Genomic DNA, 19,979 nt, shown 5'->3' on the forward strand with positions numbered 1-19,979 from the left:
TTTGAATCAGGAGAACATTTTAGTTCGGGTGCAGGAGGTAGATCTTTGAAGTAATCGTGTAGATGGTCGGGGAATTCGAGGTCCACCTCTATAAACAAGCCAAATTCACAGTCGTTGAAATTATTAATGTTAATGGAAGTGGTATCCACCCATTCGAACCCGCCGTAAGGAAGTTTTTGTATCATAGCATGTCCGTATAAATTATTTGCATCCACATAAAATATGTATTTCGATTGTTCGTTAGGATCGTATTCTTCTGTCATGTGAACGTTATTTGCTTTTGCATGTCTCTGTACGCATTGCACCATTCCACCTCGTATCCCTCTCTCGATAAAATATAACATGTCCACGTCCGGTATCAATTCGAGTTTTATTTTTGTCTGTAATAACATGGCAGACCACGCTAAGCCCGAGAGACCGTAAAAATATGCAGGATCTAATTTGTAAATATTCGCCGACGTTTTCCTGAATGCTTGAAAAACATCCGCGAGTATTGTCACGTCCAGTTTTAAGTAGGCATCGTGATAATCGCCGAGTGTCCTACATCCTAATTTGTCCCACATCCGTTGCGCGTGTTCGTATTCATCGTCCGTGATTCCTTTCTCTCTCAGTCGACTGTAAAATTCTTTTTGAGGTGGGAGGGTGTCGTCGTTAAATTTAGAATTATCACTGACATATTCATAAGGATAAATACCTTTACGTCTAATCATTTCTATGTCTACGGTGGGAAAATTAGCTCTCGTTATTCTAAATTGTTCAGCCGAAAGTTTGCTTGCAAGAGCGTCCAAGCTCGCAGATAAAAATCTGTAAGAATCTAAAAATCTCATCTCCACAGTTTCGTTTGTTCCCGGAATCAATACTCGCTTGCTGACACTGATGTACCTTTCTTCATTCTCTGCTAGAATATTTACTTTTTGTCTATCATATCCAAGATTCCGTATTAAGAGATGGAAGTCGTAACCGCTGCCATTATGAAGGTATATGGGGACAAACGTAGGTTTTTGGATCTTTAGATTACACGTGTTACAGATTCCACCGATGTAGTTTCCGGTGAAGTGATTATGGTGAAATACTTTCCGGTTCTCGTCGGTGAAACGTTGATCGCACACCGGACACGTTTCAATGTTATTGTGAGATTGAAGTTCATCGCTGGATAATGGAAGCATTGGTTTCGATTCGCGTAAGAGGCTGCCAATGGTCTCAACCTCTTCAACCATCTTTTCAAAAAAATGTTTGATTACGTCTGGTCCTCGGTAAACATACGGTTCATCTATCCTATCCTGTCGCACGACAACATATCCGAAACTCGAGGCTTCGTGCAACTGATACGGTGTTGTGGAAGAAAGTTCGGGATCTGGTTCGCAGTACGACAACGGTTTGAGAAAAGACTCAAAATCAGCAATGATGATTGCGGGATGTTCTAACAATGCCTTGTGCATTTTGAATTCTTCGACCTCTTTTGATTTCGGCATCAACATGCGAGTCGGTCTGTTGTCACCGCAATAAATTTTATGTTCGGCCAGTTTCTCGATAGCAATTTGACGACTATGAAGATTTTGATGATCACGTCGGTCACGATCGTCGAACGTGGTTAGGCATCTCGGGCAAACTTCGATGCAATGTTCATGCTTGGTTGTTTGGCTTCCTAGTAATCGAGACATTGAACGAATTAGCGTGTAGTGATGAACACTGTCGTTTGAAATTAGAAGAAGATTTATTACACAAGCATCGTCATCGTCGATATCGCTTATCCTGACGGGATGCACGAGATATTTATCTGACGTGAAGGAATATACATTAATAGCGATGCGTTTTCCTGCACGATTTTCGAACTTTGTTATATCCGACAATGTCACCGGGTATTCAATGTCAGACATTACACTTTGAAAGTCGGTCTCGTATTGTTTGTAATTAGAAACCCGTTCTGGATGATTTGACCAATGAACAGGATGCAGTGCAGCCAATATACACCAAAGGAAACACTTGTTATCGCTGTTCTGTATATTTAACACAGCCCTCTTGTGTTGAATGTTCGGTGGAAGAGGAACATAGCTGGAAGCGCGAAGAGGCGAGAATTGGTTCACGTAAACGGTTAACGTGTGAGGACTTCCACACAGAGACCATCCCGACCCTTTAGCCTCGAAATCGTCGTGTTTCTTAACCAGCTCGTTGGAAACTTTATAATAGAAGTTGTCCAAATTTTCGACGTCAGCAAAATAAAGTGTCTGGTTTTTTGTACGATGATAAAAAATACTCGTTGTGCCATCAACTTTCTCGTATTCAGAAAACAGAACAACGTATACTTTTATAGAGTTGTTTTCAAGTTTATATTTCAAAATATTTAGTACAGATGTTTTCATTTCGTTCAAGAAACTTAGAATGTCACGGCCTGGTTCTGACTTAATTGAAAAATCCTGGAGTTGGTCGTTGAATGCAGATCTAATTGGTTTGCATTCATTAGATAATTTAATTTGCTTGGAAGTGGAAGCTTCCGTTTCTGAATTATCGATTTTCCTTTTCGATGCTTGTCCGGTCGATGGTTTGCAAATTTTGAGGTGTTTACTTAAATTTGTGATGCTAATCATCTTTCCGCATCGAGCACAAGGCTTAGAAGGTAACGAACGATTAATTCTCGAACCTGTTTCGCTACATCTTGCCCTGTGCTTGCTAATATTAGTTTTAGATATTAATTTTTCGCAAGTAACACATTCGATCAAACTGGTGGATTCCATTATGCTTTCTCCAAAATCACAGAAATCAAAAAGTCTAGTATATAGCGATACAATTTTCAGGTATGTTATTTATATAGAATTTCTTGGGTGCGAATACAAAACTGAAAAATTCAATGTACTGTGAATACAATTTTCAAGTATGTTATTTATATAGAATTTCTTGGGGTGAATACAAAAACTCAAAAATTCGATGTACTGTGAATACAATTTTCAAGTGTGTTATTTATATAGAATTTCTTGGGGTGAATACAAAACTCAAAAAATTCAATCTACTGTAAATACAATTTTCAAGTATGTTATTTATATAGAATTTCTCGGGGTGATTACAAAAATCAAAATTCAACTTAACGTAAATATAATTTCCAGGTATGTTATTTTATATAGAATTTCTCGGGGTGATTGCAAAAAATCAAAATTCAACTTAACGTAAATATAATTTCAAGTATGTTATTTTATATAGAATTTCTCGGGGTGAATACAAAACTCAAAATCCGAGACAGTTCAGTTTTAATGTGTTCATATTTGAAAAAAAAAATTTTAAAAAAATGCAAAATACCCCGACAACGTTTCAGCTACTAGGACCTCATTACCATGAGCCTAATCCTAGTAAGCCACATACACACCTGTTCTTCGTATCGCATATGCTAGTAAGTCAGATGACATCATGGGAGAATCACATTTCCCCCAATGATCCCACCACAACAAACGTCGCACATGCTAGAAGAAACAGGATCAGGATATTTTATGCTAAATTTACGGCAGCCTGTATGCAGTTATAGGCAAATCATTAAAAGAGCGCTCTAATATACAATGATTTCTCCTACCATGTACCCTAACATACAATTTAACATAACAAGTAAAATTTCGATTCGTCTATATATACCCAACAAAACTCAGAAACTGTCATACGCGAGAGCTAATATTTTGCAACAACTATAATTACCCAACACTAGCAACAAGAACAAAAAAAATATATCAATTACTTGTATAATATTAATTAGTAACTTTAGATAATATTAATTATTAGTTTTCAGTTGTAATTAATTTTAAAAAACAATTAATAACATGTTAGGTGATGATAACCAAGTGCAAAAAGCATTGCATTTCTTTTTTTACACACAAACAAAGCACCACTTAGTTCACAAAACCTCTAACAGATGGCAGATAGTTACATGGTTCTAGTTAGGATGATGATTTTTGGGTTGTTGGATTGGGGTTGAAGAAGACTATTTGTTGTAATGACCACAGTATTGTTTTTTTTTTTTTTTTTCTGTTCTCTTACGAGAATTAATATAGGTTTTCATAGACCCTCCAATTCATGACTTAGGAAAAATCTGTTTGGTGATTCATCATGTACACCTATACGTGAGAAAAAGTATGAATAGAACCTATGATCGGAAATCCAAAATAGCAACCGGAAGTGGGTTTATCTTGGAAACGGTAAGACTTAGGAAAAATCTGTTTGCGGATTCATCACGTACACCTATACGTGAGAAAAAGTATGAATAGAACCTATGCTCGGAAATCCAAAATGGCAACCGGAAGTGGGGTTATCTTGGAAACGGTAAGACTTAGGAAAAATCTGTTTGAGGATTCATCACGTACGCCTATACGTGAGAAAAACTAAGAATATAACCTATGATCGGAAATCCAAAATGGCGACCGGAAGTGGGGTTACCTTGGAAACGGTAAGACTTAGGAAAAATCTGTTTGCGGATTCATCACGTACGCCTATATGTAAGTAAAATGTGAATAGAACCTATGTTCGGAAATCCAAAATGGCGACCGGAAGTGAGGTTATCTTGGAAACGGTAAGACTTAGGAAAAATCTGTTTGGTGTTTCATCATGTACACCTATACGTGAGAAAAAGTATGAATAGAATCTATGTTCGGAAATCGAAAATGGCGACCGGAAGTGAGGTTATCTTGGAAACGGTAAGACTTAGGAAAAATCTGTTTGCGGATTCATCACGTACACCTATACGTGAGAAAAAGAATGAATAGAACCTATATTCGGAAATCCAAAATGGCGACCGGAAGTGAGGTTATCTTGGAAACGGTAAGACTTAGGAAAAATCTGTTTGCGGATTCATCATGTACGCCTATATGTGAGTAAAATATGAATAGAACCTGTGGTCGGAAATCCAAAATGGCGACCGGAAGTGAGGTTATCTTGGAAACAGTAAGACTTAGCAAGAATCTGTTTGGTGATTCATCATGTACACCTATACGTGAGAAAAAGTATGAATAGAACCTATGCTCGGAAATCCAAAATGGCGACCGGAAGTGGGATTATCTTGGAAACGGTAAGACTTAGCAAGAATCTGTTTGCGGATTCATCATGTACGCCTATATGTGAGTAAAATATGAATAGAACCTGTGCTCGGAAATTCAAAATGGCGACCGGAAGTGGGGTTATCTTGGAAACGGTAAGACTTAGGAAAAATCTGTTTGCGGATTCGACGACTGCAAGATCAAGAATGTTTATCTCAAGAATGGACGCAACGAAGTGTTCCCGCGCGAGAATTACAACCTCGACATGACCAAAGACGATTACCTCAAACTTTACGAAGCTTACACGGCTTACAAGCGAATTCAAAATCCGCAGGCCGATGTTCGTCATCAACACGACGAAGAGGAAGCAGGTGGTGGTCAACGATCGCACCAACATCAAGATCGTCTGCGAGTTCCACGAAGCCTTGCCCGAGGACACCGTGTGCAGCGTCATCCTGGTCGCCGAGAAGTCCTTCGTCCACGACGTGAAGAACGAGAGGGTGACGGAACAGTTTTAAAAAATTCGTAAAAAAAAATTGTCACATACTAAAAAAAAATCAACATCCAACACATTTTAGGTTAAAGAACCTTAAAATACTGAAATATTAAAACAAACAGAATCCAATGTAGGTTAGTTCGGTGCGTAAATAAAAAAAAAATGATAGGTTAAGTTATATCACTTAGGATCGTAAAAAAAAATTAAAAAATCGTAAGAAAAAAAAATAGGTTAAGTTATATCACGTAAGATCGTGGCATTCGTACCAAGTACGAGTGGGAAAAAAAATTAGATGCGGTGAAAATTGCACTGAAAAGTCGTCAAACGCTATAAAATCAACAAAAAAATCGTCAAAATATGCTACCACTGAGGTTAAATCCATAAAAAAAAAAAAGGGTTCGTACCAATCAACATCCAACACATTTTAGGTTAAAGAACCTTAAAATACTGAAATATTAAAACAAACAGAATCCAATGTAGGTTAGTTCGGTGCGTAAATAAAAAAAAAGATAGGTTAAGTTATATCACATAAGATCGTAAAAAAAATTAAAAAATCGTAAGAAAAAAAGATAGGTTAAGTTATATCACGTAAGATCGTGGCATTCGTACCAAGTACGAGTGGGAAAAAAAATGAGATGCGGTGAAAATTGCACTGAAAAGTCGTCAAACGCTATAAAATCAACAAAAAAATCGTCAAAATATGCTACCACTGAGATTAAATCCATAAAAAAAAAGGGCTCGTACCAATCAACATCCAACACATTTTAGGTTAAAGAACCTTAAAATACTGAAATATTAAAACAAACAGAATCCAATGTAGGTTAGTTCGGTGCGTAAATAAAAAAAAGATAGGTTAAGTTATATCACATAAGATCGTAAAAAAAATTAAAAAATCGTAAGAAAAAAAGATAGGTTAAGTTATATCACGTAAGATCGTGGCATTCGTACCAAGTACGAGTGGGAAAAAAAATGAGATGCGGTGAAAATTGCACTGAAAAGTCGTCAAACGCTATAAAATCAACAAAAAAATCGTCAAAATATGCTACCACTGAGATTAAATCCATAAAAAAAAAGGGCTCGTACCAAGTACGGCGTAGAACCGGCCCAATTACACTACTAAAGTATCCATTATCCCCGAAATGAAAGATTATATTTTACTATGTTCGTAGACGTAATCAGATATGAAGTGAGTAGGGTATATTAGAAGCAATGATTTGCGTAATTAATACCTAATATTAGCTTCTTGTAATAGAACTCTCACATTGGTTTTAGGCAAGGTGGAATAATTCAAATCAGGTTGATTTAAATCAAGATTTCAATCAGGTGATTTTTTTAAAAAATAAATAACTTATATAAGAATGTACATAAGGATTTTATAGATACTAGAATACCTTTTGGTGAAAGTACATTAATCTTGTAATATGTACTAACGGGAAGAAGTTCATACAACAGTAAATGTAATATGTAAACTCCAAACACACTTAAATTTATCTTGATTTAAAATTCAATAATTTTTATAGGCAAAAAAAGCAGACACTTTCTGCACAAAAATATACGAAATACTAATCATGTTAAACCTTAAATATTATAATTATCACTAAACTGTAAATAAACATGGCAGCTGATATTTTGCAACCTATCAGTAACGAAACTGCCAAAATTCAGACACAGAAACTATAAGAATATTGTATGTTACAATTACACTGGAAGATAAGCTACTGAAAATATTATAATTTCATTAAAATACTCAGCAAACATTTCCATGGTAGATTCATATTTACTTTCTATTTACTTTAATCAAACTGTTCAAATATTTTACAGGGCCGATTACTAGGAAAAGCCTTCCTATAAAAAAAACATATATCTATATGCATGGTGACAAGAAGCATAAAAGTAATTTAAAGTGCGTTTGATTTTTAAAACTTAAAAAATAGATTTGAATAACAAAATCACATTTAAATTTTAAAAATAATCTAAAATGATTTTTTAAATAAAAATTATCAAAAATTATTTTTTAAATAAACTAACTAACTAACTAACTCTCTAGCCTTTTTAAACCCGAAGGTTCATGGCTGCAGCAACACAGGCCTTCCATCCGTCCCTATATTGAACAAGATCTATATACTCTTTTCCATCCCTACCGATTTCCTTTAGGTCTATCTCCAAGTTGTCCCTCCATCTTCGTCTTGGCCTTCCTACATGTCTCTTACCATCAGGTTTCCCAACAAGAATCCTGTAAACTCCTCTTTCCTCTCCCATTCGTGCCACAGGGCCTGCCCACCTAAGTCTTCTTGATTTAATTATTCTAATAATATCTGGACATGAATACAAATTATGTAGTTCTAAATTATGTAACCTTCTCCACTCACCTGTTTCCTCATCCCTTTTAGGTCCAAAGATTTTCCTAAGGATCTTATTTTCAAATACTCTCAATTTATGTTCCTCTTTCAATGTAAGGGACCAAGTTTCACATCCTTATAATATTACAGGCAAAATTACTTTTGTATATTTTAACTTTTAGTTTCTTAGATATTAAACGAGAAGACAAAAGTTTATGAAGAGAGAAGTAACATGCATTTCCTGAATTAAGCCTGCTTTTTATTTCCTGTTTAATATAATTTTCATTTGTTAATATTACTCCTAAGTATTTGAATTTGGAAACTGGTTCAAACGAGTAGTTATCAATAATTAGGTTTTGATTATTACCTAACACTTTGTTTTGGTCTGTAAGCATATATTTAGTTTTATCTTTGTTAACTTCCAAACCTATTTCTTTAGCAGTTTTGAAAAATATTTTAGCATTATTCTTAATTGTATTCACATCATCCCCCAGTAAGTCTACATCATCTGCATATGCTAACAACTGAGTCACACCATTTAATTTTAGTCCTTCTTTAGTTTCTTTTACCTTCCTAACAGCATATTCTAAGGCAAAATTAAAGAGCAATGGAGATAATGCATCTCCTTGTTTTAAACCATCATGAATTGTAAATTTGTCAGAGACATTAATACCCACACGAATATTACTTTCTGTTTCACTGGTGCATACTTTTATCATACTAACAAAAATGATTTTTTAAAATAAAAATCATCAAAAATGATTTTTAAAAAAATTACAATCATCAAAAATGATTTTTTAAAAATAAAAATCATCAAAAATGATTTTTTAAATAAAAATCATGATTTTTATCCATACTGGTTTTAGGCTAGAAGTTTATATCTATGTGCGCCCAGGACTAAGTTTTTATTTTCATCTCCTTTTTGCAAAACTTATGTCACAGACAGCAAGTTACAGATTAGATATTTATACAAGTTCACGTTGTAGCTCTGGTGGCAAGGACTTTAAAAAGAAACGACAATCAGTTTCAAGAGTGGAAAGAATATTAGGAAAACACGTAGGGGCTGCTTTGGAGGGCAATAGACACAATCGGGTCTTAGGAAATTGTAACTACTGCTGTATAGGGCGGAGAATGGAAAAAGAATTCTTCTTGCATTACTTTGCATTTTTATAGTCTTCGGTGTTCATAATGTGGCCAGGCAACTATCAAAATTCTCATTTAATCTGCACAAAATCATATATCGTATAAGGTGTACTACCCTTTTTCGACAACAATTTTGAGTGAAAAATTTTATCACTGAATATTATAATTAATTTACAGTATTTCAAATATAATTTAATCTTCTATGTCAGAGCCCAGACATTCACTTCAAGAACTAAATGAAGAGTTACTTGAAAGCTCTTCTAAATGAGAATCTGAGTTCTCATACATGCAGGCCCCTACCAAGGACTTTTTGAGGGAGGGGCCAGACCCATATTTTATATATGTATTGTTCCCGACTTTTTTGCCAGTTTTGCTCCCGTACTATGGCCTCTTAATGCTTGTCTACCAAGAGAAAATAAAAATAATTGTCCTTGCCGCCCTCTCCCCTTCCCAATTTTTGGCACCCAAACGCCGATACCGATCAGAAGTATTCGGAGAGTTCTGCTTTATTTTCTTATACGAGAACCATTGAACAGCCACGATAAATCTATGTTTAGAAAGTAATATATTTATAAAGTAAATTATATGCATTAGCAAATATTATTGCAATAAAGAATTCTAAATTTGAAAATTATCGTAGCGGGCCACCAAAATAAGAGAGAGAGAGAGAGAGAGAGAGAGAGAGAGAGAGAGAGAGAGAGAGAGAGAGAGATATTTTCACCTAGTAGCCAGTAGCGACGATTGGGTGAAAAAACTGGGGGGCAAGGACAATTTACTTTCTCTTAGTAGACAAGTTTGAGTTTGAATTTTTGTTATAGGTCCACTTTTATGCACAGGAGTAATTGGGACTGGACCTACAGTTTAATGTGGGCAAGGGCAAAATTGAAATTTTTACAAGTTTGAAAAATAGTCCATGTTATTTTCGTAGTTTTTTATAGGTTCACATTTAAAAATTTCATGGCTCGAGGGGGTGGGCATGGCCCCTAGGGCCCCTCCCCTGGGTACGAGCCCACATACATGCGTATGAATTCTACTTGATTGGAATGCTCCCGTACACCGCAAGGAAACATCTCTGTTCCAACTCAGAAATGAAAGCTAATCAGAAACTGCTTATCGGTGTGTTTTTTTGGACCTATTTTTAAAAGGTAAAAAGTGTGTCTTATAAGACGGCAAGTACGGTAGTTACTACTAAGAACAAGGACGTAATATCACAATAATAGTAATCAAATAACCTTCATTTAGTAAAATAAATAACTTACCTCATTACTAGAGCCCGGAAGTTCAGGCATTTATTTTCGTTAAAATAGGCAGGCAAAAAGGCATTTATAATGTGGTAAATAGGCACTAAAAATGAAAAAAGGCAAAATAAACCGAAAAAAGGCACATTTAGAAGTCGCTTACTTTTATCTATAATTTCTGGCAAAATGTTAAAATCTAAATTGGGAAGAGCATTTCAATTTTCTCCGTCTTGATTGCACATAACTACAAGGTGCTTTTTAAGTTCTCAACATTCATTGATAGTCGTCTGTCAGAGAGAATGTTTTTCATAATAGAAAATGATCTTTCTACTTCGACAGAAGTTATTGGAGCATACAAATAACAAGCTAATGTAGCTAGACTCATTTTGGTAACAGCATTTTCACCTTTTAGAATATCACAAATTGTTTTCAATTCTTTCAAGTCCTCATTTGCACTCACTACCCGTTAGCACTTTTCCGCAACAACTGACCCCTTTTCTCCTGGCACTTCCATCATCTGCTGCATAGATTCCTCGAAGATTTTCATGGATGCTATAATTGTAATTGTCTCTGGCAATGCACCACAATGTGCAAAAGTAAACTTGAATAGCACAGAAGTTTTTTCACTTCACGAATTGAAGGCGCTTCATTTTCTGGAAGAGCATCGATCACCTCACTGATTTTTTGAAGGTTGTTAGCATAATATATAGCTGCTGATATCCAGGTTCCCTATCTCGTCAAGACTGGTTGCTGAGGTAAACTAAGCTCAATCGCAACTTCCTGAAATTTTCGGGTTCGAGAGGGAGATTTCAGAAATATCTTCTTTGTGTTCGAAATCAACCTGTCCACTTCAGCAGTCAATCATGCACAAGAAATGTTAACCGAAAGGCAATATCCTGACTGAGCATGAAATACTTTTTTTCTCACACTTTTCTCCTTCAGCAATGTTGAAACATGCGTGAGTTCAATATTACTTAAATAAGGCGAAAATTATTTACATAATAAACGGAAGAAAAATAAATGTCAACAACGTTTTTTGGGAGAAAAATAATTTATATACACATTTTTGTTAAAAAAATGTCAAATTTCATTGAAAAAGGCAAAAAAAGGCATTATAATTAAAAATAGGCAGTGGGGTCCGAAATAGGCAAAATAGGCAAAATGAAAAGGCTTCCAAAACATTCGAAACAACATAAGAAACTTATATCCGGAAAATTTTTATCAATATATACAGTAGATAAAAAGAGGCATTTTGCCAAACTTCCGGGCTCTACTCATTACACATCCTTTGAAAGTCAAGGAAACAAACTTTCACATCCACATCCATCAAATAACGAGCCAGCCAACCATTTGTACAAGAAGGAGAAGGGGCTTAGTGGGGTTAATAATCCCATTAGCACAGCTTCTCTATTTAAAAAAAAGGAAGTCAATTACAGGAAAATATAGCATTATGAAAATCCATCTGGTGGAAAAAGTACGTGTAAAACTCTCAACTTTACTGTTTCACAAAGACTCACTTGTTTCAATATTTTTCTCCATGAAATTATATTTTCGAATGGTAATTTTTTCATTGCGATTTTTTTGTCATTTCAGTCTTAAATTATGACCTTTGTTTAAAATAAACGAATCTCTATGTTGATTGGTTTGGGGTTCATAACTGGTTAAAACTAGTAACGCACAAAATCCAACATAGCCGACATTTTCTTCCAAATTGTGGTAAACCCTTCACCGCGCACTGGGCAAAACATTCCACTAAGTTTCACCTTTTTTATTTAAAATGTTGACCTCAAAGCCTATTTCCCCTGAGCTAATGTGTAAGAGTTTGACCATCAGTTATGAAATATTCAACGACCAGTTAATTAACATCCAAATTCCACATAGATATTAACTGTCAGGCAAGTACACTAATTATTACATATTCAGAAAAAAATTGGAAGGACATACCTCTATAAGATTTACCAACTAAATGAAAACTATAAGATATAGTTATCTCAGTAGAAATCCATAATAAAATGAATATTACCAAATTAAAAAAAGATATACTTAACATCTACTTCGTTCTGCTACTGCCAAATATACGTGTTTCATTCATACTAGGCTGATTTCAATAAGAATTAAAACTATGAACAAAGAACGAAATATTTATTCTTATTAACTTTATTTCAATGTTTTTTCTTGTTCAAAAGGTAGCAAGATTTGAATAAAAATTAGTGCTGCCATCTTTACACCAAAATTAAACTAAATAAGTAGCTGTTCCATTTTGTAGAGTCGTGGAAAGAAATACCTCATCCATAAGACTACTGGTACAGCGCCTTGAATAACGTAGTGTGGAAAAGGACCCAAGAAACTGGTTCCCCGAGACGATGACAAGTAGATGGCAGTGCGATCGACCCAGGTGCTAATTTTGTTATGAAAGTAATGCGGCTTAGTTAGTTTTTGGAATTTATTGTGTAAACGATACGAGGATTTCACACCAACGCGACACGGGTCATTCGGTCCAAGGCAACTTTCATACCGAAGTGACGCATGTTGCTTGGAAAGGAGCCAATCAAGAGCAACATTTCGCATCTTAGCGGCATGACGGGAAGCACAGGCCAGCGTTCGGTTGGTGAAATCCTCAAGCGATAAGTGTCGCGTGCCGCTTGTCGCTTTGGTGCGCAATCTCACTAAAGCAAGACACTCATTGCATTGCGTATGCGCGAACAACAAACCACGGCAACATGTTGCAAGCTATTGAGGAAATGGCCCAGTTTGAGCGACGGAGAAGCGACAAGGCGACACGTGTGGCTTATCGTGTCGCCTAGATCTGTTGTTGTAATGTGCGGTTTATCGTGTCGCCTATCTGTTGTTCGTAAGCAACGCTTGCTAATAGACTGAAGGCACCATGTCGCTTGTCACTTAGTTGGGAACTCCCCCTGTAGAGCGTCGCTTCGGTCTCAGCACCCTTCCTTTCAGGAGCTTTCCGACCGAAGTAACAAGTAGCACGCGAATACGCCATATGAACGTGTCGTTTGCTATTTGGACCCTCATGTGCAATGAATGCTATTTTACAGTCTGGAAGTGTGTGTCACTAGTGTGACAGTGTGAACATCCCGTGTCGCTTGTCCCATTGGTTTGAAAGTTGCCTTACACTCATGTCGATGGCACTAAGAAAGTTCTGTGGGGTTCCCCTTGTCGTTTCATGCAATCATCATTATCATCATCGGCGCGATTAGTTTAAAGCGGAAGAAAAGAGACAGTAAATATCCAAAATACAAATGCTTCAGTGTGTATATCTTTAAAAGAAATGATGATGATGATAATAATAACGAACCTAATTCATACACAAAAATTTAGTTGCCAAGAACATTCCACGCGTATTTTTTCTCCCGTATTATTAACGAAAGTATGACGATAACAGGACGTGGTCGACTGTCTAGAATGTTCGTTAATATCTTCGCGACCACTGTACCAAATATCATAGCAATTATCACATTCATAGAAATGCTTCATGTAAAAGAATCAGACGTTGCAGCGAAAACTCCATTTACTTCCATTATAAGCAGTCGAACACCAAGCACCGGGGTCAACACCAGCGCCTCTAGCGGATCATTTTCGAGTGGAACCAGCCTGAGAGCGCAGAACCATGCCGTTTTCCAAACTACGTTATTCTAGGCGATGTACTACTGGTACTAAGTCTCTATGGGGAAGTACTATTTTCCACGACTGTTGAAACATATTTTCTTCGTAAAGCTAAGTTATTTTGAGTATCGGGGCTTCCCCCATGGCGCAGTGGTAGCGTCATTGCCTTGCAATCAAGGGGTCCCGGGTTCGATACCCGGTGGAGGCACAAGTGGTTCGGATTCCACTTTAAACTGTAGGTCCAGTCCCGATTAGCCTTACTGTGCATAAAGTGGACTTAAAACAGAAACTCAAACCAAAACTCAATTATTTTGAGTATCTTACAGAAACCAAGTTAGCTTAGCTGATACAAACAAATAAACCAATAAGTTTACGTTCACGTAACATCTTTCGCATATCAAAGAATGCAAACCGACTTTTGTTAACATTTGTTCACGAAGATAAACATTTAATTTGATTGAAAGTTTTATGAACTTATTCCGAAAAAATAAATCCTCAAATGATCATTTGCTCTTTATTATGTTATTTCAGAGGTCAATGTAGCCATAGGAAAGAAAGCTGAAGATACCACACTGATGATAAGCGTTATCACGATACCTTCTTCCTTGATTCTTCCTTTCTACAGTTTGTTTAATAGATTCGTTTTTGCTCGCAGGTCTCACATAAATGTTCCACTCAGGCTCGTGATGGTAGGCAAAATATTGGATTTTCCATTCCATTCATTTTCCGATTTTCGGTCCGACAGCGAGATCAAAGGGCCAGATGATTGCGAAACGAGGTTCAAGGAAGAGAGAGGCGAGCTTAAAACGTAGGCGAAAGATAACGCAGTTCAACATTTCAGGAAACAAGATTTGCTTGCGGCATTTCAAACCAGATATTGTCGGTTTCAGTGTTCTGCAGTGTGTAACCTCAAAGTGTCTTTTGCAACCTGTTCCATATGAAGTTTGCCTAGGGATGTCACCTTCGGTAGAACGTACCAGATTTCTATGTGCTTATCTGCAAAGTACTTCTTAATGACGCTCTACAATTCAACCGAATTACATATATAGATTAGTCAAACGATGTTTCACATCGAAACATTTAAGCAGCTTTCATCATGCAAAATCATATTAGCCTACAATAATAACTAATAACTGTCGGCAATAACTGAAATTGTAAAGGTGGATATATTTCATACCTGCGTTCTAGGGATCGGGATACATAATAAAATATTTCGCAATTACTATTTTTAAAATTAATTTTAAAAGTTGTTAATAGACTAAAATTGTATCGGAGGTCATTTACCCCGAGTTCTTTACTGCTTTTATCAGAAAATTTGAATTTGTTCAAAATTTCGGAAGAAGCTTTAGCCCCATCAACTCCCCCTGTATATACGCAGATCAATCAGTTCTCTTTACAGTGATGACTGAAAATTCATAGCCAATCAGACATCATTATATTTATTCAACTTTTCCTACCATGTTTTCATGAGCACCACAGCATACTTCTATATTATATAATCTATTTTTACCATTAATGTACTTTAATATTTGTTGTTCCTCTAAATATTTGAAAGCCAGAATTATTTACTTTAACACTTCACATTCAGATATTTTCCTAAACCTCATATATCAGCGATATCTTAGGGAAGCATTATATTCAGGAAATAAAACTTGGGAGTTAATGTTCCCAAGTCTACTGCAGAGCCACCTGGAGCTTCTGTCCATTACTACTTGTAATGGAGTTTAATGATCAACATATAGGGACGCAATATTGTAACTTGGATCCAAGTATTTCGAACAATTTGCGTCTCGTTAGTGAATTAAATTGAGAATGACTTTGAGGAAACATTTATACGAGGGGAAATTAAAAATTATCCGCAATTTCGCCATAACTTTCTTCAGGTTGCTCGCACTGCTTTCAGCGCTCGCGTGCTAAAAGGTGGTACTCTTGTGGCCTCATATTGTTGATTCTTGACATGTCTTTTTACAGCGCAGAGTTGTCAGCTCTACGCCTAACCCCCAATATGAATGGAGGTGGATTTTCTTTCCTTTGTTACAGAGTAAATATGGCTGCTCCACTTGAAGTGTGCATCAAGGCAGAATAGCGATCAGTGATCCCATTTCTCTGGTCTGAAGAAAGTTATGGCGAAAGTGCGTATAATTTATGACTTACCCTCGTAATATCGAAATGTGCAATATTAATGCTCTTTAATGCAAATTCCTTTATTTGTGTCACGTATTACTCCCCTCTCCTCTCAGTTCTTCTCAAGCGAAAGTGTTTCATCAAGGTTTCAGAAGAATTCAGAATTTAATATAACCACGATCCAGAATTCAAGAAATGTCTGTTTCTGGAAAGAAATTTAAAGCACAGGTATTTCGACTTGTCAATGGAAAGGAATTCCAAGCACATCGCCTCTGTATTTAATCTTCACCGGTCGTATTCCAAACGGCTCCATGTGATGGAATATTCCCACTAAGGGAACCTCGTGTCTCATAACTGATTCTATGGTTTAGCTCTGATGAATATTTGAACAATTGTGCGTCCTGTGTCTTGTGAATAGTGGGGAATTCTCTTACAAATCCGAAACGCCGAAGTTTTATTTCGTAAATAACGAATGTTATTATATGGTCTCGTAAAGATTCAATATTTGCAGATGCAATGTCACTTTTTAAAAACTTGATAATTTATATTTTAGGGATATAGCTTTTAGGAGTTCGTGCTGCCGTGATCTATTGGTTAATGCAAGAAACATTCTTCGGCCCGCAGTAGTTAACATATCGCGCTACTAAACTTAGATTCGAATCCTGAATAACTCATGGTAGTTCTAATTTTGTTCCATTTATATTAATTGTTTTATCCACAATGTCACCATTAACGCAAAGAAACAGAAAGGAGATGTAGAAACCATAACAAAACGTAAAAATTTAAAGCCAGAGATTTTGTGTTCAAGTTCAGTGTAAAACATAACTCTTTTTGTGTATTTTGTGTGGTTTACAATGCAAACTACTATGCTACCTAGTTGAAACTGCGAAATAAAAAACATAACATCTTTATGAAAATGTATACAATCTTACACACTGCAATTATGAAAGATACTAGGCAGAAAAATAGAGTTGATAACCTACAGTTATGAATGGTTGATACCAGTGGCGGTGATTGGGGTTGCGTGGTGGTGCAGTGCCCCTCACTTTTTGCCACATTTGCCCCCGCACTATGCTAAACCTTATCTACTTACCCGTCCCCAGTTTTGGCACCTTGACCCCCCCATAGTTTTGGAACCCAATCACCGCCACTGGTTGGTACGTACATTTCAAAATTACTTCCTTCGTATATCGAACCAAGGTGAGGCACATAGTGATTGGAATCCTACTTTAAACTGTAGATCCAGTCCCAATTAGACTACCAGTGCATAAAGTATACTTAAAACAAAAAACTCAAATTTAGACGCTAGACACTTTTACTACTGACGGCGCCAGAGGTGTAAAACACAGATTTTCTTTTGTCTTACTGCGCCCCTGCGCCATATTGAAGAGTAAGATGAACAGCGTCTCAGAGGTTCTTGCTGAAACAGCTCATTTCGTCTGCATGAATAACTACATCGGCAAACTTCCATCGTTGAGATTCGAAAGGTTTCATTTGCAACTCAAATATCCAATCCTCTCTTTTTTCGCAGTTTGGCTAGCCTAATTAGAAGGTTTCAGCTCAAAAAAATTGATCCAACTTTTCCCCGCTGGCTCCGTCAACCCGATCTCATTTTCGGTAGAAAAACTGTGCTTTTCTAACTGCCACCTGGTAGCGAAAATGTTCAGCCTGAATCTCTATACGATTAGTTGTCAATCAATACCATTGACTGTGAAAACGCACATCTGTGGTACCCTGTACCTCGAGGCATCATGCCTTTCGGAACGGAGACAAAAAAGTTAAATGAGGCAGGGACGTCGGAACCGGGGGGGCGGCTTCCCCCCACCCACCGGTCGCGTGCTAAAAATGAGACACTGTTTCTTCCAAATTATGTTTCGTTTTGAGAAAATGGAAAAAATATTTTTACACATGTTAAATGACCACGGACTCAAGCTTTAGCTACCTGCAAGAAATATAAGACAGAAAAATCTACGTCCAGATAAGAATCACAGCCACGTCTCTGCAAATCAAGCATAAGGTGGAATTATCCCCCTAGGCGAATTCGCACCTTCGGTTTCCTGTTTTCCTTTGTATCTACAAGGTTTTGTATGTACAGGTCGGTCGGTCGGTGTGAAACAATAAACCCAGTGTACGATCGATGGGAAGGGAGGGGGGTAGAAAACAACTTAATTTTAAATCTATTCTTTTCCATCTACAACTACATTGCATGGATGCAAGGACTCCGAACAGGGGGCCAGATGAAGCTTGCTTAAAAGTTCAAGGTGGAAAAAAATTCGAGACGAATGCCAGAGGACATGGATGTCTAGTCGGTATGGCGTCTGACTGTCACGCGGAGAGCTGGGTTCAATTCCCGGGGTGGGTGATCTAACTTCGGAATTTTTCCGGCCTTTTCCCAGCATAAAGCAGCTCCAAGGCTCACCCAGCCTCAACCTTGGGGAGAAAAAGCCAGCTGAAGTGTGGTGCTGATCAAATCACCTCCAAAATGTCCGAGATGGAGAATGTGTGGGACTTACCCCCACATTTCGTAAATGTCTTCATGGCACGGTGCTATATGCACAAACAGTAAGCTTTTAATAAATCTAAATGGCCAAGAAACAAACGTTGCTTCCTTGTTTGTTCCGCCTCTACCCACAAATGCTTTCGTTATTGCCTGATGTGAAGAAACCACAGAGGGGCAAGATTGTCTTTTTGCTCCCCATCCCCGCAAGTTACTCCCTAAAAATGAGACTACATCTATTTCAACTTATATTGGTTTTGAAGAATATTTGGAAAAATATTTTTGCACTAGATTTGTGAACGTGCACTCAAGTTTCCGTTAACAGCAAGATGCATGTGACATCGCAGTCAGGTCTCTGCAAATCAAGTATCCCCGAAGGAATTCGCTGCTTCTGTTTCCAGTTTTGCTTAGAAGCTCGCATATAACAATGCATCGGGGTAGAGGGACAGAGGACAGCTTAAAGTTAAATCTGCCGGTGCACTTTCCGAACACGAGCTTTCTTCAAGGACTCCTTGCTGTCAAAAAGGTCACCGGCGCACCTTGCAAGTTCTTGGAAATTCAAGTCTAGGCTAATATCCCTTCCCTTTTCAAATTTAGACTTGGTCAGACGGCACAGTCATTGTTCAGAGTAGAACAACTGCAAAAGGCGTGTTTCGGCATTTACTCTGGAAATTGTAGTGATAAGTTTGGATTTCTTTCCTCACCAAGCGATATAACTGTGCACATGTACGTGTAAATCATTTGCAGAAAGTACACCGACTGCAAGGTGGCGTCGGAAGATCACTGTACTGCACTTAGTCGCCTGATATAGAATGAAATGACTGGTAAGTTATACTTCTCTCCTTACGTTTTGTGTAGTAATTTATATATTCTGTGAAAGGGCAGAAAAATACGAGACTAGAGACACCCAAATATCGTCTCGTTACACATCAGTTCTCTGCCCTTTCCGGTTTTAACGCTGCAAACTGGATTGTATGAACCGGCTCCTCTCGTCTCTCGTGGGAAGGGAGGATCTTTTATCCCTTGGACATTTTTATTAAAAGTTTACTGTTTGTTTTAAACGTCATGTTCAGGACTGATGACTTAGTTTTAAACCTCAGACACCATGTTAACAGGTGATCTATTTTTACGTTGGGAGTAGTAGTTATTTAGTTTTAGGTGGCACGATCGAGGCATGATTGATATTTTAGACCTCTCGGGTGTGAGAGGGGGGCGATCTCCCCTGACGCCTTCAGTGTTGTATTCACACACCTATTTCATTGAAATGCAATACCAGGTACCTAGCTGCGATGATAATTACATATCAAAATATGTAATTTTAAAGCTGTCAGCTTGGAGTGGCGACTTGACCGATATTTGATACCTCGGCCCTCTCCAACCATGCACTACATTTGAAAGTCTTCGTTGGAACACTTTAGCCTAGCATATGCTCTAAAATTACTGAGAATTTCATTTCTTAATCTCAATCTCTGAACAGCAGTCTGAGATTTGCAAATATCAGTAAAAGGTGAAAGA

The 19,979-nt window shown here is 37.1% G+C and overlaps 1 non-coding gene across 1 annotated transcript; it reads left to right on the top strand.

Annotated features, from left to right (window-relative positions):
• The first annotated feature begins 13,976 nt into the window (after nucleotides 1–13,976).
• Nucleotides 13,977–14,051, top strand: TRNAA-UGC (transfer RNA alanine (anticodon UGC)). The gene has a single exon. It is a non-coding gene; the product is annotated as a tRNA-Ala (tRNA).
• Nucleotides 14,052–19,979: the final 5,928 nt, after the last annotated feature.

This window comes from Lepisma saccharinum, chromosome 23, assembly GCF_977018435.1.
Source record: "Lepisma saccharinum chromosome 23, izLepSacc3.1, whole genome shotgun sequence".
Lineage (NCBI taxonomy): Eukaryota > Metazoa > Arthropoda > Insecta > Zygentoma > Lepismatidae > Lepisma > Lepisma saccharinum.